At 34.5% G+C, this 23557-nt stretch overlaps 1 protein-coding gene and 1 long non-coding RNA gene across 22 annotated transcripts in view; one reads left to right on the top strand and one right to left on the bottom strand.

The window, feature by feature from the left end:
• TBC1D5 (TBC1 domain family member 5) overlaps positions 1 to 23557 on the bottom strand; it is a 544381-nt gene that overhangs the window by 170167 nt on the left and 350657 nt on the right. The window lies entirely within an intron of this gene.
• Positions 1 to 23557, top strand: part of LOC112661025 (uncharacterized) — a 121374-nt gene that overhangs the window by 27832 nt on the left and 69985 nt on the right. Inside the window, exon 4 of one of the 3 annotated variants that reach the window (XR_004808670.2) lies at positions 745 to 912. The exons of the other annotated variants lie outside the window; for them this stretch is intronic. This is a non-coding gene — a long non-coding RNA (uncharacterized LOC112661025). The remainder of the gene's footprint in view (positions 1 to 744; positions 913 to 23557) is intronic. 3 annotated transcript variants of the gene reach the window in all.

Genomic DNA, 23557 nt, shown 5'->3' with positions numbered 1-23557 from the left:
TATGCTGCTGAACACAATACTATTTACAGACATAAATAACTTTCATCTTCATTTAGCTTTGTCAGAATATATCACCATTTTTCAGAGTTTACAATGTGTCAGGCATGAAGCTAAAGGTGTATAGACATTTACATATTTAATCCCTTTAGCCAAATGAAGTATTATTCCCATTTTACATTTGAGCAAACGATGGCTCAGAGAAGTTAGATAACTTGCCGAAGATAGTTAATATGGTATGGAAGGGGAGATAAAAGCCTAAAGCATGCGGGCTTAGTTATCCTCTATGCCAAGTGTTTTATAGTGATTTTCTGGTGGACAAAAAAAAAAAAAAAAAGATCGAGAAAACAGAAGAAAGAGTTTAGACACAGGAAAGTTACACATTTCTCCCTTATGGAAATAATTATGTTAATTAGTCATGACTAGGGAGGCCTGGGTGGCTCAGCAGTTGAGCATCTGCCGTTGGCTCAGGGTGTGATCCCAGAATTCTGAGATCAAGTACCACATCAGGCTTCCTTCATGGAGCCTGCTTCTCCCTCTGCTTGTGTCTTGCCTCTCTCTCTCTCTCTCTCTCTTATGAATAAATAAATCTTTAAAAAATTTAGTCATGATTGCAATTGGTTCCAAGTAAAACAAAATTAAACAGTGTCTAAAATATGAAGTTTGTTTTTTCTCCTGTAACTAGAAGTCTGTTGTATGTGATTGCTGACTTTGGTTCTTCAATTTCTCTTTGGCATTCATTCCAAGATGCAAAATGGTGGTTGCATCTACAGCCATCACACAGCAAAGAAAAAGTGATAAGAAGAAAGGATGGGGGGGCCAATGTTGGAAAGCAAATTTTTGATCTAAAACCCCAGCAGGTGACTGGAAATTAAATATGACTGGTCAGGACTGTGTCACACTGCACACCTGAAGGTGAGGATATCATTCCAAAAACAACAACAGAAAAATCCAACAAACTCCATATTAGAGTTATTTTAGTAAGGAAGTAAGAGCAAATGAATTTTAGGTGCATAAACAGCACTGTCTGCCACATCTAACAGGAAAAGAATTTGGTATAGTTGAGTTTCATTAGAAATGATGGACAGTACATCACTCATAAATAACTTTGCAAGGGATGCCTCCATGGCTCAGTGGCTGGGCGTCTGCCTTGAGTTCAGGGTGTTATCCCGGGGTCCTGAGATCAAGTCCCACGTTGAGCTTACTGCAGGGTGCCTGCTTCTCCCTCTGCCTGGCTCTCTGCCTCTCTATGTCTTTCATGAATGAAAAATGCAAAAGAGAAGCTTGCATTTTATTTTTATTGTTTTACATTTTATTTTTATTATTTTATACTTTATTAAAGTATAGTGAAAGTGACTGTCTACCAAAAATCTATTCTGGCAATATTCCTTCCTAAACAAACTTGATTTAGTTCAGCCATGCAAGTCTCCCCAATATTATTCAGAAGGAAGCTGATAGCATTCCTTGTTCTAGAAGACAGTGGTTCTCAAACATAACAAGCACCAAAATTATCTGATGAGTTTTAAAGAACACAGATGGCTGGGCCCTACGAGTTTCTGATTCAGTGGGTTTGAGGTGGAACCCGAAAATTTTCATTTCTAACAGTTTCCAGGGAATGCTGATGCTGCTGGTCCAGAGGACACAATTTAAGAACTACTGCTTGAAAGGCAGATCCCCATTAGTCTAAAGTAAACAATATTCTCCCTTAGAAACTGTTTTTGGTTTGGGGTAGGGACATGATTTAATTTAGTCCAACTGGGCTGAAAGAAACTATTGTTTTGTATTTGATGGAAGGTTTCATTCTTTTATTCATGGGGGGACTAAAATGAGGAAGCCTGAAGCCCCAAGTAATTTGTGATTATAAGAGAATGAGTCTTAAGAAGCTGACCATGAGGTTAGCACAGTGGACATACAGAAAAAACGTGAATCTTTAACTCTGTCTCTTGAGTCACAGTACCTCTAGACTTCGGCTTTGTTAAATAATTCCTTAAAATGCCTGAGCCAGTTCAAGGTAGAGAGTTTTTTTCAATCTGCAGCCAAAGCATCCTGATTGATACAAAGGATTGCAATCTTGCAATTTAAATGATGTACACAAAAGCAGCACATGAATAAATAAAATCTACATATAATCCAAGCATCATTTTGGACACTTGATTTAAAATTTTCCTCTACATCAGTTTTTTTATAACTGTTAGAGTTCCAAAATAAAGTTTTATTTTTTCCTGTCTGACCTCCATCTAATGAATAGTAAAAAAACATGAAGTAGAAGAAATAAAAGGTCTAAATAATTTTATTCACAAAGTGAATAACCAGCAATTGACTGAAAGAAAATCAGGTATTTTTGCTTTCTTATTTCGTATTTCCAATTCCCATTTTGCTTAATTCTGTCTCTAATCATGAAGAAGCAAAGGGAGGCAGGAAAAGAGAAGACTCGTTTAAATAAAAGAAACTGAGTAACACAGTGATTTTAAATTTTGTGAAGTTCAAGATTTACTGAAGCAACAGTTTTGGGCCTAGGTAACTGTAAAGGTATAGTGAAATACTCCTAAATTAGTGATTTTTATTTGGGGAGTTTGGGGGATATTTTTTAACCGAAGATACCAGTGACTCTGAAATTCTAGAAAAATGTAGTTTGACTTGTTCCTAGTAAGGAATGCAATGGGACAGAAGAGAGCATGGAAAACAAAAATTGAAATGGTAAAGAATTCAGAACTATGACTATTTACATATTCAAAAATAGAGAAGCTGTTTCATAATAGACACCATAGCAGCCATTTCCCTTTCTCTGTCTGCCTAAATGCTTCTGTGCCACCAAGGTGCTGGCTATCATCAATCTTCTGCCTTTCCTGTCCAGTTACCTCCTCACAAAGCAGAGCAGCCCAAAAAGCCCTCTTAATTAGAGCATTGTGTCAAACACAAATGAATTCTTGTTCCACTATTAAGATGAAGGAAGGAATATTAGTTTATAAGTGACTGAAGTGAGTATATTTCAATATTAGCAACATGAAAATATAAGTTTCAATTGTGATATTGAAGATGGTAATATTTACTTCATCCATAATTGAAAGACATGTTCAAAATAATTCATTTTGGGAGCACTGGTATGTAGTATCTGCCTGAAACAAATTATGCAAATACTTACATCTTGTAATTTATTCAACTGCTTTCTAATTCCTCATTTTCTTAACTAAATTAGCTAAAACGGGAAATATATGACCAAAAAATGAATGTCCATCATCCAAATTAGTGTACAATGAATTCATCTTTCAAACTATAAGATCCAAGATGGGCAGATTTCTACTCCTGCCTTAAAGGAATATTGCCTATTTAAACATATACACAGGGGTTTTAATGGTTTCATTTAGATACTTGTGCCCCTCCAGAAGATCACACAAAATACACCTATGGCAAGCAGTTATTTCATTAACCAAAGTATTTTTGAGGAAAAGACAGCATTAAACAATACAGTATTGGATGTGTAACTGTGGTTTTTTGAGGTCCCTGTCTGCAAAATGTGTGGTAGAGACAAGCAATGCCTATGCTGTTTCTAATTATTCCAATTATCATGGCACACTATGAAAACTTGATTAATAACACTGAAGATATTGTTGTGGCAATTAGCCATATGGTTGTGGGACTTTATTCTGTCACGATTTAGCCATTAGCATCTACTTATGTTTGTCAGAACAGTGCATCCGTGACAAGTTGAAGTTCCGCTCACCTTGCCGAGTCCCCTGTGAGCAACACTAGAGAACTGTTTATTCCTAGGAGCTTCTTGCCTGAGTAAATTTTTCATGTGGCATCCGGTCTGACTGGGGACAAATGTCAAATAGCTTATATGACGACCCATCAAGCTAAGTTTTCTCTGAAAAACCATTTAGTGACTTGTGTGTTAGAACAAACTACTTGAAGTAAAGAATTTGAGCAGTAATAATGGTCATCTATGTTGCCCCACATATTTCCATGGTTAGTAATTCAGAGAAATTGATCTTCATAAATTGGTATATAGAAATCTATAAATGTGGCATTGAAAAGGATATACATAGGCCTACACCTGTATGTACACAGCATATAGCTGAAAATTCACCATCTATAATAGTTTGCATATCATCTGCATTGAATTTACCTAACAGAATTAGGAGACAGTCCTTTTAATCAGGGGCAAGGAGATTACATTAAGAAAAGAAAAAAAGAAGGATGTTGGTCAATACCTAAAATTGCCAGAGAGAAAATAATCAAGGGTCTTGCAGCAGAAGACTAAAAAGATCAATTAAGGAAAATGAACTTTAGGATGAAATGAATGTTAATGTGAGAAATCTGTTTACTTATTTAATATTTGAAAGATAAAACTTTGAAACGGTTGCTAGTAGCTGTATTTCCATCTCATACTTGAGTCCCTGCCACACTGGGAATGGATCACCACATCCAAGGACCAGGCAGCTACCCAGTTCTAGCCTGCACACTGTTTCAAAAGTTCGCAATAAGGAAGAATCAAAGGGTCAATGCTCCTGTGCTCTGAACGACCACATCAGGACAAATGGAGCCCTCAGTTACCCGGAGGTCTGAGAGTCCCCAAAGTAGTTGTTCTCATTTAATTCTAGCTGCTACCACAAGCAGGGAGGTGGCGGCAGCAATGCTGGGAAGCAAGCATGCTCAAGGGCTAGGCAAGTTCACAGCCTCTGGGATGTGAGGTTTCACTGGCCACTATGCTGATAACCTCATTTATAGAGTGAGCAGACGGAAAAAATGTACATCCGGCAGAAAGAAAGTACAGGCTAAGATGTGTCACTGTACCTTTAACAAAAGCAGCTCTAGTTTCATGTGGGGAAACTGAGAAGGAGAACACACCCAGGACACTTTGGAATGTCTTCTTTGGATTCTCCACACTCCCTTCCAGATTAGAAAGAACATTGGATAAATCAGCATAACGGAATCTGGAGTCAGTGACAGAGGCGAACCAGCTTCCTTTCCAGTAATTCTAGCAATTCTAATTCATAAATATAAAGTAAGTGTATTTCTCCTTCTGTGAGTTATCCATAGTTCCAAATACTCATCCCTGTGTTTTTTAGTCAGTGCCCACTGGATCACCACTTTGTAGAGAAACTCTTGAACTACAGGCACTGGCCCATGCAAATTCAAGTCTCTGAAAATGTCACATTCATATTCACAGAATTCCCTTAGTTTTGCATAATGAATATATTACAATAATGATTTTAAGAAAAATATGCAAATATTTTGTATGTTATTCCTATTATAAAACTGTATTTTCCTATAAAACATTTTGTCTTAAGTTATAACAACACTGGCTAACATTTACTTGAGTGATTACTATTTGAGAGCTTTACCTGTAGCACTTCATTTAATTTCTGAACTCTTAAAGGGATTATGTTCGTTTTGCAGATGTGAAACTGCAGTTTAGATGTGCAAGTTACTCTTCTGTAAGATCACACAGCCAAAGTGGTAGAGCTGGGTTCAGTTCCAGGCAGGCTGACTCACATTCTTATTCACTCTTCTAAGGAGGTGACTACCAATAAGAGGTATTTAAATGTGGTAAAACATTTAAAGCACCACAGTGAAGCCAAGTATTCTGGGAAGATATTAATAGAATATTAGAAATAATTGTAAAGTGGTTATTCAAGCTGAATATTGAAGAAAGAAATCACAATACACAACTGTAACAGATACAGTTCAGCTATATTTCTAGAGTTAGCACCACCACATAGTGTTAAGTTAAAGGGAAATGTTTATTTTTCCTTAAAGATGTTATTTATTTGACAGAGAGAGAGAGTGCACAAACAGGCAGGCAGGCAAAGGGAGAGGCAGAAGCAGAGAGCTCGGTGCAAAGCTTGATCCCAGGACCCCAGGTCCCCAGGATCATGACCTGAACTGAAGGCAGATGCTATTAACCAACTGAGCCACCCAGGTGCCCCAAAGGGAATTGTTTAATCTACATTTAAAACAGGTGGTTTTAAGTATTTTACCTATGAAATAAAGAAATTAATTTTAATAAGGAAAAATGAACTTTAATAAGTTCAACCTTAGATTAATTTTTCCTTATTTCATAAATAATCCATATTTGTTTCAGAAAAGCCAAAAAATAAAACTGAAAGCAGAAAGAAAACAAAAAGATACCCATAATATCATAGCCCACAAATAATCTTGATGTATGGCTTTCCAATTCTATTTCTATGCACAGATATTTCCTTTGAATAAATTCCCAGTAATGGACTTAAGAGTAAAGGTTATGCACAGTTTTATGAATTGTGAAACAAGACTCCAAATCGATCCTTTTGATGAAACTTTCCCAACACAGGGTGTATACCTTTGTTAATCCAACAGGTAAACAACATATCATTGTTGCTTTCATTAGCATGGCTTTGATTACGATTACTAAATTAAATGTTTTCATATGCTTATTAGTACATCTGTGCATACTAATATCAAGGTGTCTATACATTTGCCCATTTCTTTATTCAGCTATTAGACTTCCTATTTATTTGTGAAAGATTTTAATATATTAAGAATATTAATCTTTTATAATATAGTTGCAAGTATTTTTCCCAGTTTGTCCTGAGTTGATGGCATTTTCTCCCATACAGTTAACATTTTATTTACCAAAATCTCTCGATTTTTTTTGCTTGGAAATCACATGTAGAAAGGCTTTCTCACACCCAAGAATAATTAATATTCAACTATTTTTTCTAGTGTTTTGCAGTTTTACTTTTTACCTTTAAATCTTTATGGAATTAATTTCAGCATATGGACTTGGAGAAGGACCTAATTTTTCTCAGATAATTGTCTCAACACTATTTACTGAGTAATTTATTCTTTTCCCTAAATGTGAAGTCATCTTTATCATGTTAATACATGTAAGCATACAGAACATACTTAATATCTATTTACTATTGGTATAACACAAATTTTTATATATACTTGAATCTGTCTATGGATTTTCTATTCTATTCCATAGAATGGTCTGTTAATTTCTATACAGGGTTGACAATGTACATAATTTAACCACTTGTTAAAATTTATTTTTAATTATATAATTTTACGTGGATGTTTTACAACTACGAGGGCTATTTATTTTATGCTTTTGAAATAGGATGACATTTGACCCAGGAGTCTGAAGACAAAAGTTTTAGACATTGCTTCATTAGATACCAGCTATGGATACTTGGGTAAGCTAGTCAGCTTCTTGAAGCCTCAGTGAAATTTGCTTTGTAAACCTCAGAGAGGAGCTAGGATGGCATGTGAGATCAAACTTCTGAGATCACTTGTTAAATGATGACTTTACATCTAAGTAAACTTGGTTTAGCCTCAACCCAAATAACCTGGTCTTCTGTAATTCACCTTATTAATTTTTTTTTTTTTTTTTTTACTAAACATTCACTTCTTAAACTATTCTGCTTCTTTCTAATATGGATAATTTAAAGTTAGCTGTAAGTTATTTTTCCTCAGCTCTGAATTAAACTGAAAATGGTGTGACAAGTTACCTAAATTTATAAATTTTTCTTCTGATATTGTGGAAAAAAAAAAGAAAAACCTTACTTTTTTTTTTTTTTTGGTTACTTCCTGAGATGAAGCAACAGAGTTTTAAAAATATCAAAATCTAAATATTTTTATTGCTTTTTAAAAACCAAATTAAGAAAGCCTAAGCTCCCCCCCACCCCCCCCCCCCCACCCCCCAATACTTGTATCACCTTAACTTTAAAACTTCTCCTTTGGGGGAAAGACAATACAATATAAATTGAAAAATTAATCAAATTTCAATTTCCATGTTGGGTTTATTTCAAAATCAAGTGAATCAGGCCAGTACAGTAATTCCTTCTACAATTGCAACAGCACTGTATTTGTGAAAATTCCTTTGGAACTACCATAGCTATAGAGAATTTGTCTTCATATAAAAGTGTGACATTACTTAACTATTTGCCTTTACTCTCAATCTTTGATCCAATCTAACATACTAATCAAGTGATTCTCTATATTTTTAATGTGCATGCAAATCTCCTGAGAATCTTGTTAAAATGTTAATTCTTAGTCAGTAGACTAGCCTCGTATGGGACCTAAAATTCCACCAAACTTTCAGATAATGCAGTGCTGCAAAGTGTGATCGATGGACCACACTTTGAGTAGCAAGAAACACACAAATGCTTTTCAAACAGAACTGCCTATAATTATCATGGGCTCTAGTTCACTCTTAGTAAAATTCTTCCTGGCCATCTTTTTTTCCTGATTTCACTTGCCACTCTCTGCCTTAGACTCCATTTCATTCCTGAGGTCAATCTGCAGTTGCTGGTAACAACAGTTAATCCTTCAGGCTGCAGGTGTAAACCATCAAGTCCTAATGATTTCCACCAGCCATTTTGGAGTACATGACCCATTCCTTTCAGGGTTACCTGCCTATTCCTTCATGGAATCACCAGCCTGGCACTGACAAAAGTCTGTTCTCATCATTTTAAGTGAACTACTTATAGATTTGAAATTAGTTTTTAAGTAAAAAGTGAAACATAACACTAATCATTAAATACTAGCATCCCTATATTGTTAGAAATATTTGGTTAGTAATTAATAGGTAAAGTAACTTGGAATTTACCTGAAAACTCTACCTAAGGTCATCTTGCAAAATGGATACAGAAAGAATGTATATTAAGAGAAAAAGAAGGGGTTGGGGGAAATAGCAGTGAACTGATAAAGAGAAGTTGGATGAAACAGATTGGATCTCATAGAAATGATCTGAAGTTGAAAACTGCTTTCTTTTGGGTTCTATCTATGTATATGTCAGGGATTCATAAATGTTTATTTTGACTTCAATTACTTTATCACTATACAGCAGTGGCTCACAAACTTTAGTGGACAACAGAATCACTTGCAGGGCTAGTTAAAACAGATTCCTGGACCCGTCTCAGATTCTGGTTCAGCAGAGACAATAGAATCTGTATTTCTAACAATCTTCAAGATGATGCTAGATGCTGGCTGGATCAGGGACTGGACTTAAGAACTACAGTGTACACTACTCTGAAAAAAAGTTTCTGTGTATTCTTCCTCTGATTAAAACAACTAATATATTTTTTTTGAAATTTATTTATTTGAGAGAAGGCAGGGAGGGGCAGAGGGAGAGGGAGAGAGAGAGAAACTCGAGAAGACTTTGTGCTGAGCACAGAGCCAGATGTGGGGTTTGATCTCAACCCTGAGGTCATGACCTGAGCCAAAACCAAGAGTCAGATGCTTAACTGACTGAATCACCCAGGTGCCCCTAAAACAACTGATTATTAATTTTAAAATATCTGGGATTTATTTAGGTGATACTTCACATTTTAATGTGAATTTTCAATTCACATTTTTACAGTATGGTGAGATGACAACTTTTAACCTAGCACCAAATACAAGCGAAAGAAGCTTACAATGTTGTTTTTGTTTGACTGATATATAGTGATGATGAAAACTTTTGAGAGATTGGGGTTCCTAAAAATAAATGAGGGGAAGGAAGATAATCAGCAGAGAGATGAGAGGTTTCCAAATGAAAATTATTGTTTTGTCCTTTCCAGTAAATTCTTAATGTCTTCAGCTGCAGAATAGCTCATTTCTGAGGTTCTTTTTGGCCTCATGAGTTAATCACACCAGGAGGAGTCACTTTAACTCACATGCCTTTAGGAGTAATGATACGTTTAAATGATTAAACAATCAGAAAAAAAAATGCATATCTCTATAATGAAAGCAGTTAGTACACAGATCCATGGTTTATATGAGTATCACAAGTCATTTGTAAATAACATGTTCATTTTAGATATGTAAAGAGTTCTGTCATGCCCTATGAAATAAATTATATTTTATTGGTGCCCGGGTGTTTCATAACTTTTATTTATTTGCTGCAAGAGTGGAGAATTAAGATAGAGTAGTTTATTTCAGCAAAAGACTGACAAATGGCTCATTAGACACTTATGGAGCTGAAGCTAATTGTACCATTTTTTGTTGTATTAATTGTCACTGCTTGCTTAACATGCTCATGCTGGTGGTCATCAGTGCCCATTTCTCACCACTATCTCACAAACCACTTTCAAAAAGAAAAAAAAAATGAAGAGGAAAAAGAAAGAAAATAGGACTTAAAATATAATTTGGGCTGGAGAAGTGCATGGGAGGAATGACAAAGGATTAAAGTGATGGCCCTTCCCCACTGGGCCACCATAACCATCAATCCCAAACAGCAAGTCACCTCACATCACCTAACAGTTTAAGTCACAGAGAGTCAAAGAGCTGCTTTTTGTTATTCAGATTAAGTATCATTTACATTATATACTTTTTTTTTTTTATTTCGCCAGGGACATAAGGTCAGAATTGATTGAATATGTACTACCTGCATATAATGATTTCTCGTTTTTTACAATCATGTGCTAACGCTGCACAGTAATGGCCTATGGATGAAGAGACAGATGTACTACCAGTCATTCGCTACACATTTGCATTAACAAATCATCATTTAATTGAAGCCCATCCAACAAGTTTATGCTACTTAAATAAAGTTCCTTTCAATAAAAGATGCCACACTGACACATGGTTGTTAACCACAAGGAAAAAAAAATTAAATTATATTTATTTTTATGCCAAAGGCTTAGGTATGCATTAGACAACCTTTTATTAATTTTGCTTGGAATAAGCAACCTGACAAATAGCATTTCAATCCAGGCTACTATAGCGCAGGATCATTCCCTTTTAGATATAAACAGTCAGTAACACCACAAGTTTCTGCATTGCAGATTTCACCTCCTATTCCTTTCCTCTAAATACATTAAAGAACATGGCTTATATACAAGCTGTATAGGAGATATGTGCTAATACTTATGCCAAAGCTCTAATATTAATATAAACCCAAAATTCTACTATCAGGGATAGTATTATTTAGTATCAGGCTATTATTTTTTAAATATCATACTAAGTTTCCTGGATAATATTTAAGAAATTACCCAATAGACTCAAAATTTCTATGCTTCTTAAAGACATAGGGAAAGGTTGTACAATACTAATTCTCAACCTTGGTTTCACAAACACAGTAGCCATTCACCCACTTTAACACATATTCTGATTACATTTACTACTGCATTACCTAGTTCTTTTGTAGGAAGAAAGAAAAAGAGAGAAGAAAAAAAAATCCTGTAGCACTACCTCCCACCTATAAAATTTCTCACCATCTTAAAAGAAGAATGGTTAAATACCCATTCTTAAAAAAAGAATGGTTAAATGCCCTTTCCTGCACCTTCTTCCCAAGTCTTTATGTGAACGTGGTTTTTCTTTGCTCATGTGAAGGTAAGGACATTCATTTAAAATCAGTTTCTATCTACTGATAACCTAAATGCAGAGCATAATGCATTTAGTGGACAGATATGTGTATGTACATTTATTTCATGAATGTATACAGACAGACCTACATGTGTGAATGAAAGATATTACAAAGGGGTTTTTCTGACAGCTTCTATATTGACAAAAACTTGTTCCTTAAATGCATGTTTTGTTTTCTCTAAATAAAAATAACCTTTTATTTTTTTCTGGGTTTGTGTACATTATATGTAAAATGTTTTATTTAAAATGGCAATACAAATCTCTGAAATGTTAAAGATAAGCTTTCTAATTATTCCTGAATTGCATTCTTTTAAAATAAAGAGAGCAAGACAAGAAAAAAAATTTAAATCTGTCCTACATTAGGTTGCCTTGGGTTCCCCCTTTACAGTCGACTGTAGAGACAGGTGAAATTTCACCTTGGTATAGGATTCAAACTAAATTATGGGATACAGAAATGTGTCATAAATCAACTTCAAATATTGAACAAAAGATAAATAACAGAAGATTTATATTCTGACATAAAGAACAGTCTGTAACTACAATACAAAGCAAAAAAGAAAAAAAAATCCTACTGTGCTACTCCAGCAGGTTCTTCCGGCCCTTTTTATATGCTAACTCAGAATAGTAATTATGGATCTTGCAAGTTGACTTCTGTTTTTCAGAACTATGAGTTGTACGTAAAACATGCCTTTTCATTGAAACAATTACCATTAATCAAAACACTGAGAGCTAATACCACTCAAGTCCAACCTACCGCTGTGCCCAGCAATATATCAAACTGTCTGTTGTCAAACACACTGAACAAACTTAAACAGACTGTTTTCACTACAAATAACAGAAAAAAATGCTTGCTAAGTAATTTTAAAATTCAAATTGCTATCTCAGTAATCCATTCTGTCACTGGATTTTAATTTTAAGTATTCAATCATAGTCCAACACAGACAGATCACTGTTTGGCTCTGGAGAAAGAACCAGTGGCACTGACAAATGAAGCTACCTGCAAAAGACTCGGTATTACAACGAATTTTGTTAACCTCTGATTAATTTAGTACAGAAGTACACTTTACCTGTAATACATTTTACTTTTTTAGGGGGCTGTAATGCTTCGTATCTTCCAGCAAGAACTATTACCATAAGAAAAGAAGGTTTGATTGCTCTACAAGAGTCAGAAATAACAAAACTATTTCTATATCAAGGCTACAAGGCCCATTTGTTTATTTTATACTGACTTTAATTTTGAAAGCAGCCTTAAGAGAAAATGACACAAGAAATTTTCTACAGAATGGAAACCACTTAACTTCTATTCACATAAATATCAGACATTTTTATTACCCAACACATTTCAATACACAGCTATCTGTTTGCAAAGCCATCATCTATAAATGTAGACTAAGTAAGACTTTTATTTTTCTAACTAGAGCTATTTCTTTTCCTACTTTACTCTAATTCTTCCTTTTTTACTTATCAAAGGATAAGTAAAAGGCAAGATTCTCATCCAATGGGGTAAAGGCAACATATTTTATAAATCAGAAAGTCAGCTCTGTTTACCAATTTCTAATCAGTGGAGATGTCAAGGTATTTTATAAAAGAAGATGAGAAAAGGGATGAGAACAGTGGAGTTTAACAAACAGATCAGGCATTTATTACCAGCAAGCTCCATTATGGATTTCTGAGCTTTGTAAGCCAAGCTCCCCCAAGTGTAATTAAATTTTTATTTATAATGGGTTTGTGACTGTTAACTTCATGTTGCCGACGCTTACTTCCCCCACACATGCTCATACACACCAGTGTGAGATGGCATTCTACATTTACTACTAGACAGTACATATTGATGCTGATTCTTTTCATTTAAAATATCAAAATTGAACATTAATAAAAATATAATCATAAAATAACAAAAAGGACATGGCAAGCAGTAGCTAAGAACATGTGCATGTGAACAAATTACTCTTTCACTGAATCAAATCGTTTTTTAACAACTTTATATAGGAAAGGATACCACAAATCTGGTATAGAAGAATAGAAGGATGCTACATAGCAGACTATGGATTACATTTCTATGGCTAGGGATCGATACTCAACATTAGTGTGAACATAACTAGGAAAAAGGTCTGAAGTCCACCCACAGCCAATGTATTCTTATTCATCTGAGCAGTTTCTTCATTCACAAACCTCTCCTCTTGATAGAATTTATCACCTTTGTTTTATCATTAATCCCTTCCTCTTCTCATTTAGATATAAACCCCTGTATACTTTACACCTTATTTTAAATGCTTAATACAAGTAACCACAGGAGAATCTCTTCTCCCCTTGAAAAACTGCAAATAAAGATGTCAGCTATTGAGTATATTTGTGGCGTCTCCAGCAGCTGCTGTTAAATACCAGCTGGTCTAGCTGATTAAAATTACCTCCGAGTTGGTATTATAAAGATGCCTGGGCAGCGTTGCTGTATTAATGGATTATTGAGTGAGCGATGAAAACCTTGGCCAGCTGATGCGTTTTATTACAGATAGGCTTTATGATGTGTAATCACTGTAATTTTTACAACTAGAGGAAATATGAAAAAAGGAGTAAAAAAATCCCCATAGAAACTGATTTAACTAGATTATTCCTACCATTCTGTTTCCTAGAAGGAATCCAAGTACATAATTGCTGTGTATAGATATCCAGGTATGGATATATACCCACAATTTATCCATCCATCTATGTGGATATGTTATCATCAATACAGACAAGCAGACAATGCACATGGACAAATGCAGTATGCATACAATTTGTGTGAATAGAAATTTACTATGTTGTTGTCTGCCAAACCACCCAATTGGCTGCAATGGGATCACATGACCTGAAATAGTTTTGAACTGTTCACCAGCTGGGCAATAGCTGAAAATCCAAATCTGGCCAACTGGACTGTGGTTTGCAATCCAAGGGACAGGATCATTTCACTCCCTTTACCATTTCCCTTTAGTTGTTTTCTTATAAGCCAAGGGTTTTATAGAACTCTACCAAATTGTCTCCCCAGATTCTCTAACTTCCAGCTTATGTTCAAAAGAAGGTATGGCAGTTTATTGGCTCGGCTATTTTTATCGCTGCTACAGGAGCCAGGACCCTACTCTATCAGTTTCCACGGCCTTTCAAATGCACTGTTCTATTTATGGCACTCTCAAGGCTTCTGTATGCTCCCAGTTGTTTTTAAGGATGAACACTGACTCTCAGGAGGCTGTGGCAAATTAAACTGGCTCACAGAGAACAGTCAAGTACGTCACTGGCTGAATGAGTGTCTTGGAGGAAAGGACAGCATGTCAGATTGGATTCTCTCTTTAGATAATCCATAGTTTCACTTTGAAGTAATATTAGGGATACTTGGGTGGCTCAGCGGTTGAGCGGTTGAAGTCTACCTTCGACTCAGGGCATGATCCCGGATTCCCGGGATTAAGTCTCACATTGGGCTCCTTGCATGGAGCCTGCTTCTGCCTCTGCTTGTGTCTTGCCTCTCTTTCTGTGTCTCTCATGAATAAATAAATAAAATCTTTAAAAAAAATTAAAGAATATAACATTCATCATCACGTGAGCAATAGGTGTTGTATGTAAGTGTTGAATCACTGAATTCTACTCCTGAAACCAGTATGTAATGTTAACTAGAATTTAAATAAAAATTTGAAACAAAAATATAATGTTCATTGTCAAGTACTACCAAGTGTATTGTTTTGGTTTTGCTGTATGATACTTAACATCAATTTTTCACATATCCATAATAAAATACTAGAAAGTTATGAAACTGATTTTTTTTAAACAAAAACACCAAAACTTATATACGAAATGATTCATTCAGAGCCCATGGTAGTTTTTGTGTAAACCTATTAACTATTTAATGGTTTCACAGAGGCCAAGAAGTCTGTTTTAGGGATGAGTTTATCCATGCCAGTAACTAACACTTCTAATAAGAGACAAGTGTGGTAAACAATATGAGCAATGAGGAGAGGCAATATTTCGAGGTCGAGAACACTTTTTTTTTTTTTTTGGATTACACTGTTAAAGAAAAGGTTTCTAATGTGGCTCCTATGCTAGTAATGAAGATAATTGCATAAGTATTTCGACTAATAATGTTTCCTTAAAGTAAGTGTATAACATGCTTGAGAAGGAGCATAGTCTTTTTCAATACAAAAGCACTGATATGCTGGTTTAAAAAAATTAATCATATTGGTTGAAATTTTGGCTTGGTTATTTTCTGATGGGAATGAACCTAGTCATTTATGTTATTTCCATAGATGTGCATCCTAAATATTGGACTTTATTTGCCATTCTGTCCAACCTCTCATTCAAAAGGCAACCCATCTATATACTTTATGCTGGCTGAGGACTGTCAAGTCTCTGTTGAACATTGGGGTGAAGGTACTGTTTTACAAATACTTTTTGATAGAGGATTTTTCCACTCGCTAATTCAAAATATGTTCCACCACCCAAATTCTTTCTACTGGTTTTTACCCAAGGGGCTTAGCCTTCTTGAGCAGTTCCCTATTCTAATTAATAATCCTCCAAATATCCAAATGAGCTAATGTAAAGCTCAAAGCTTGATATCAATAGGTGTTTATTTCTTTTAAAAAATATTTTTATTTATTTATTCATGAGAAACACAGAGAGAGGCAGAAACACAGGCAGAGGGAGAAGCAGGCTCCATGCAGGGAGCCTGACGTGGGACTCGATCCTGGGTCTCCAGGATCACGCCCTGGGCGGAAGGTGGTGATAAACCGCTGAGCCACCCAGGGATCCCCTTCAATAGGTGTTTAATAATAATTAATGAATGTGGAATGAATGAGGACTTAAAATAGTACTTCTTTAAAAACATTAAACTGAAAAAAATCAATTATCATAAAATAAATGAAATCAACTAAAAAATATTAAAGAAACAAAGAAAAGGAATATACATATAGCTTAATTAAATTCCCTTAATATGAAAACTTATAAATCTAAGAACAGCTAGGTGAAGAGTCAAACTTCTGACCACCTGGAACATAGTGGGCAGCAACCAGAAGCACAGAGGCCAATATATGTGAGTCAGAAGCTGGCTGGGAACAGACAGGTGGCTGTAGGGATGCACTCTTTGGTTCTAAAATACTGGCCCTGGGCAGCCCCGGTGGCGCAGTGGTTTAGTGCCACCTGTAGCCTGGGGTGTGATCCCGGAGACCCGGGATCGAGTCCCACGTCAAGCTCCCTGCATGGAGCCTGCTTCTCCCTCTGCTTGTGTCTCTGCCTCTCTTTCTTTCTCTCTCTCTCTCTGTCTCTCATGAATAAATAAAATCTTAAAATAAAATAAAATAAAATAAAATAAAATAAAATAAAATAAAATACTCTCGCTGGACATAGTAGGCTAATCTTCCACTGTTTTGGGACTTTATTCCAAGATGCAGGGCTTGGGAAGCAAGTGTTAAACCTACAGTTGTAAATTGGTACAGGGAAAACAGTCAAAACTTGTTTCTTCTGAGATCCTTTAAAAAGTTTTTAAAAATTGGGGGAAGAGTGTTGCTGAGCAGTGTTGCCTGATAAACAATAGTGAGAGTTTATAAACTCTCAATAAATGGTTTAAACGCAGCATGCCTACCAATAAAATACAAAACAAAACAAAACAAACTCTACATGTTTCATGGGTCTTCCTTCCTTTTCTTTCTCCTCTGTCTTTACGTTCTACCACCAACAGAATGCGTAAGTTGGAGGTGGGAATTTAGTGAGGTGGAGGCAAGGAAGAGTCTCTGGAAGAAAAGGTAATAAAGAATGAAGGACAGCCCAGGCAGAAAGCCAAGGTGGTGGAGGGGAGCCAGGAGAAAGTCCACTATGGGCAGCACTGTGCAGAAAGGAGGTGCCTGGTCTCCACCACCAGCAAGATGTTCTGTGGAAGAGGGTAATTAGATAACTAATCACTTTCACCTCATGTTTACTACTATTTTAAAACTGCATTCTCTCTCAAAAGAGTGGGAGGGAAAAGTTGAAGAGGAAAATCACATTAGGAGACAGTCCAGCCTGATTTGGTACTGTTATCATAAATACCAAGATGCAGAGACACTCCTCCTGCCTGAAGCTGATCAAGCTACAGAAATGATAGCTATTACTGATGGCCTAAACCAGAGCAAAGGCATTTGGTATATGGGAACTCATGACTCTGGAAAGAACCATTTCCCATTAATTTTCAATTTGAAGGAGTAATATTATTCATCATTTTTATTATTATTTAGAGGTATGAGGCCTTAACTAGAATTTTATGATCCTTGCTATGATTTATCATTATTTTTTAATTTAACGCACACTTGGAAAGTATTTCCTATGGGCCCAACACTGTTTTTTTTTTTTTTTCCCAAAACTGTTTTAAGTGCTTTGCTAATAGAAACTCCAGGTGACAATCCAATAAAGGAATTACTCTTAATTTGACTTTAACTCAACTTTTGCAAGCATTCATTGTAACCCAGAGCCAACATAGTTTCTCCAACAAATTTCATTTAGTACAACCTTTAATTTTAATAAGATTAACTAAATTTTTTCAGTCTATAGATTCAGTTTTTACACATAATTTATAGTTCAAGTCCTAATAAAAACTTTTTTCAGGTGGTACATTGGTTAAGAAAAAGGCATTATGAAATAGTGCAAAATATCTAAATAATAATTGAAGTAAAATGAAAATAAAAGCATTACAGAGAAAGCAAATTTTAAGGAAAGAAATTTTTAGAAACACTGCCAAACTGAATTACAGATAGTATTTTTTTCTGCATTTAAATTCTGGTATAAATCTATTTATAAATAAAAAATAAGTAACTTGAGGGAAGAAAGAAACATGATGAAGAACCAAAAGCAGAAAAAGCAAAAGAACAGGCAACATGTTCTATCTGTATCCCTAAGTAGTAAAAAAAAATTTTTTCTTAGTTTGTAGTAGAAAAGCTGTTTTTTTTTATCCTTTTTAACAGAATATAATAAATGATGAATTTTCTTATTTGACTCAACAGCCTTTGTCAAATAGTATCTTATGAAATTATAAGCTTGGAAGAGGACCTCTTCATTAAGCAAGCTTATCTTTTCTGTAACATTTCAGTCAGGGAAGAATTAATGGTGGGCAAGCAGCATTCTATCTTGATATTGTGGATCATATAAAACTATATATATATATATATATAAAACATATAAATATTATATATAACATATAATTATAAATAAATATATGTCATATAATATATACATACATAAAATGGTAAAATACTGTCCTTAAAATAATTTCACAAAAGCCAGAAAAAAATAATAGGATTTTCACCAAAAAACACATACCAGTGATCTCAAATGTCTTAAAAGCTACTCAAGAAATACTTCTTCAGAAAACTTGGCATTTGTGTGCATCTGTTTTAAGTACTAATAGTTAGTATAAAAGGTTTTACACATATCAGGCAGAGCACCTAGAGGTTAAAAAATACAGGCAGAAGTTTAAGCCTGGTCAGAGACTTATCAAAGACACAATGTAATCAGTGCTATAAGTGATACAAGTTAGGTTAATAACAAGGTATATTTAATAATGGAGTATGATATCATACATGAATTGCCATATGGCAATAGGAAACAGCATATTGGGGCAATTAGCTATAGATACTCAGTTTGCCTCTGGCTTACGTGGTTATGGAAAAGATTGGAGAGTCAGAAAAACATTCATAGACCCAGAAATAAGCCAAGTATGAGAAAAGAGGGAGAGAAATTGAATATGAGATACTGACTTAATAATGCCAAGATTTTTATCCATATTTAACTATTATTTCCTAGTATGTCCTGAAAATTTCTCCTTCATGCTTTACAACTTACACTGTTGACTTTGATGAAAAAATTGTTTCCCTTCTAAACTAAATGTATTCTATTGGGTGGCTAATAGACTCTGAGGCAATACAGGATTTACAGTTCATCTCTCTGTTGTTAAGCCAGAATACTTTTGAAGAAGACATGCCACTGTCCCACTGTAATTTAAAAACAACTCTGACAACATATTTCTGATGAAGTTTTCTTTTTTTATGACCCTGATTAGATGGGATTTTATGTGTGTAAAGTTTTGGGGGTAATATTTTTTTTTTCCTCTACACTTATATTCAGTTAAAGACATCACAACAATTGTAAAGTCACAGTTTTATCAGGCTTTATTTAGAGAATACTGATATAACCTGAAGTTGATCCAGGTCTAATTATTAGGATTAGGGTTGGCAAAGTGTTGTACTGTTTAAAGATATGACTGAAAGATAAGGATGACTTTTAGTATATGTGGAGTGGTGTTGGGGTGTGGGATATGTACTATGAGGAATTATTCTGACCTTGCAGGTTCCACATATCAGTACTTCTTAGAATTTAGTATGTCTTATGTTTCAATCACTTCAAATCTTAATCAGAAATATAAATTTCAAAACCGTGAATTTAACCACATCCTTGAAGAAAATTTCGGAAAAATATATTACACATTCAGCTTGAATAAATGTTTTGTTTTAATAAATAAATCCAACTTAATAAATGAGGTCTTAGTTGTGGAGCTAAAAAGTTTATGATTATAAACTTCTTATATGCTATATATTTTGGGAGCATTTTAACATTATGAATACTTTTTAAAAAAAATATTTATTTGAGAGAGAATGCACATACACACAGACACAAACATGTGCGCAGGCTGGGGGTGGGGCAGAGGAACAGGGAGAGAATCGCAAACAGACTCCCTGCTGAGTGTGGCACTCAATGAGGGGCTCAGTCTCATGACCCCGATATCAGATGTAAGCCATGATGTAAGCCAAAATCAAGAGTTGGACACTTAACCTGCAGAACCACCCTGGTGCCCCCCACTGTAAATACTTATTTGAAGCTAGATAGAGGCATATCTCAGAGTTATGGTGAGTTCAGTTCTAGACTACTGCAATAAAGCAATTCAAATTTATTTTTTGGTTTCCCAGTGGTGCGTATAAAAGTTGTGTTTATACTATTGTTTATTATGTGTACAGCAGCATTATGTCTAAAAAATGTATATACTTAAGTAAAAAACACTTTATTGCTAAAAATGGTAACTATTATCTGAGCTTCAGCAAGTCACAATCTCTTTGCTGGTAGAGGGTCTTGCCTCGATGCTGATGGCAGCTGACTGATCAGGGTGGTTGCTAGTGAAGTTTAGGGTGACTGTGGCAATTTCTTAAAATAAGACAATAAAGTCTGCCACACTGATGACTTCCTGTCACAAATTATTTCTCTGTAGCACGTGATACTGTCTGATAGCATTTTACTCTCTTTCAAAGGTGTAGTCAGCCTCTCAAACCCTGCCACCACTTTATCAACGAAGTTTATGTGATATTCTCAACCCTTTGTTGTCATTTGAACAGTCTCCCCAGCATCTTCACCAGGCATAGTTTTCATCTCAAGAAACCACTTTCTTTGCTCATTATAAGAAGCAAGTCCTCATCTATTGGTTTTTCATGAGATTGCAGCAGTTTAGTCCCATCTTCAGATTCCACTTCTAAGTCTAGTTCTCCTGCTATTTCTACACATCTGTAATGATTTCACCCACTAAAGTACTGAACATTAAATTTGTAAAACAACACAATATCTGCAAAGTGCAATAAAGTGAAGCACAATAAAATGAGTTATGACTGTATTTCAGAAGTATCTAAAACTATTCAAACATATTAAATGAAAATGCCATGATTTGTTTTTTGGTTGTTCACTAAGCTCTAAAACACTAGGGGGAGAAGCCATTTATTTGGAAGAAACCATGGGCAGAATTTCAAGATGAGAGAAGAAAAAATCCTGGTCTGTGTTAAACACTGCATTTCCAAATGTATAAGTTACAGTCCTTTTAGCTACAACATACCATGATCATACTGGAAATCACCGGTTTCTTAAAGCTCATAAGCCCTATTGTATTTAAAAGTTTTATAATAAATTCTGGACATAGCTATACAAATGACTGAAATTATATTCCCTGTATGTCAAAAAAGAATCAGGAAATAAAACTGAGTTGCATGCTATAAATTAAAAACCAAAAAAAACCAAAAAAAAACCAAAACACTGTGCCACTTGTATTGGGATAAGAATATTGGGTGGTTATTTCCTTAGTCTTAGGTGTTTGGTCATTCTAAAGTAGTTCTGATTCATAAACTGAGAAATTCAAAGTTATAACTGGATCAACACTCATCTCTCAGTTAATATAATAGAAGAAAAATATATAGGAGATCTGAACAACACTATCAATACCAACATGACCCAAGACATTTATAGAATATTATACTCAGTAACAAGAAAACAAATACTCTTCTTACAAGCACATGTTTACCACGACAGATCATATTAGAATTAAAAAATAAGCTTTAAATATTTAATATTTAAATAAATAAAAGTCATGCAAACTATGTTCTTGGACCATAATGGAACTGGTAATAAATAACAACAGCAAAGGATAATCCCCAAATATTTGGAAAATAAGCAGTAGACTTCTAAATAACCCATGGAACAAAAAAGAAGTCTTTAAAAGATTTTTTAAAACATCCTGAGCTGAAGAAAAATGAATTATACCATGTTAAAATCCAGGGATGCAGCTGAAGTAGTGTTTAGAAGGTAACTTAAATTCTTATAAAAGTTAATTCTGAAATCATTAATCTGGGTTTCCACTTTAACTTAAAAGAAATAAAATAAACCCAAAGTAGTCAGAAGGAAGGAACTTTTTAAGATAAGAGCTAAAACCAATGAAATTGAAAACAGGCAAAAGAGAGAAAAAGAGAAATCAATAAAACCTAACTAATGCTGGTTCTTTTAAAACATTAATAATGTTGACAAACTTCCCTGCAGATAAGAGGAAAAATAAAAATTACCCATTGCAGGAACATACACACACACACATATATACACACATAAACTATAGACATCACATAAATTAAAAGGATAATAAATCAAACTTGGTTCACAAATTTGACTCCTTAGATAAAATAGGTAACTCCTTGAACAACATAGGCTAATTAAGTCATTCAAGAAAGAAATGATAATAGTCATATATGTATTTAAAAACTGAATTCATAGTTAAAAACCTTCCAACAAAGAACACTTCCAGCTAGATGGTTTCACTGGCAAATTCTATTAAATACATAAGAAAAAAGAACAAGGATCAATAAAATAGTTAAGAAATAAACCCACACAAACAAAATCAACTAATTTTTGACAAATGTACTAAGACAATTCAATGGAGAAAGGATAATCTTTCAACAATTAGACTAATTGAATATTCATGTGCCAAAAGTAAATAAATAACTGTGACCTACACCTCTCACATTATACAAAAATTAGCTCAAGATGAATCATATGTAAAACTATAAAACAATAGAAAAAAAAGAATACTTATGACTATTAGAAGAAAATAGAATATTTATGGATTCAGCACAGTTTTTAGATATGACCCCAAAGCAAGTTTGATAAAGTTAATAAAATGGATTTCACCAAAACTAAAAATGTTTACTCAGAGATACTTAAAATATAAGACACAGATTGTAAGATAATATTATGAATCACAAATAATGGCAACAGACACATATCTAGAGTATAAAAAGAACCCTCAAAATACAGTACTAAGAAAACTAACCCAATTTATAAAAAGGGCAAAAGATGTGAGCCATTTGAACATTTTAATTATACTTTTAATTTTGGGATAATTATTATTCATATGCAGTAATAACAAATAGTACAGAGAGATTCTGTGACCTCTACTTCCCTAAAATGAACATCTTGTAAAACGATAGTACAATATCTCAACCAGGATATACAACCACTGATACAGTCATAATACAGAAATGTTCCATTACCAAAAGGATCTTTCCTGTGTTTTCTTAGCCAGACCCACTTTATTCCTATCTGTCTGGTCAGTCTGTTCATTTTATTGATCTTTTCAAAGAAAGAGATTTTTGTTTCATTGTTCTTCACTGTCCTGTTTTTAATTATATTGGTTTCAACTTTTACCTTTATTCCTTCCTTCCACTTGGTTTATCCTTCCTTTTGCTCTTCTTTTTCTAGGTCTTGAGGTAGAAGCTCAGATTACAATTCAACTTTTTCTCTTTTCTAATGTAAACAGTGTAATAAACTCCCCCACTTAGCTCTGCTTTAGCTGTATCTCACAAGTTCTGATATAATATATTTCATTTCATTCACTTCAGTAAAATTGCACCTGGGTGGCTCAGTGGTTGAGCATCTGCCTTTG

This window comes from Canis lupus, chromosome 23 (assembly GCF_003254725.2).
Source record: "Canis lupus dingo isolate Sandy chromosome 23, ASM325472v2, whole genome shotgun sequence".
Taxonomy (NCBI): domain Eukaryota; kingdom Metazoa; phylum Chordata; class Mammalia; order Carnivora; family Canidae; genus Canis; species Canis lupus.
The sequence above is the reverse complement of the archived record's forward strand: the minus strand, read 5'-3'. Positions and strand labels throughout refer to the sequence as shown.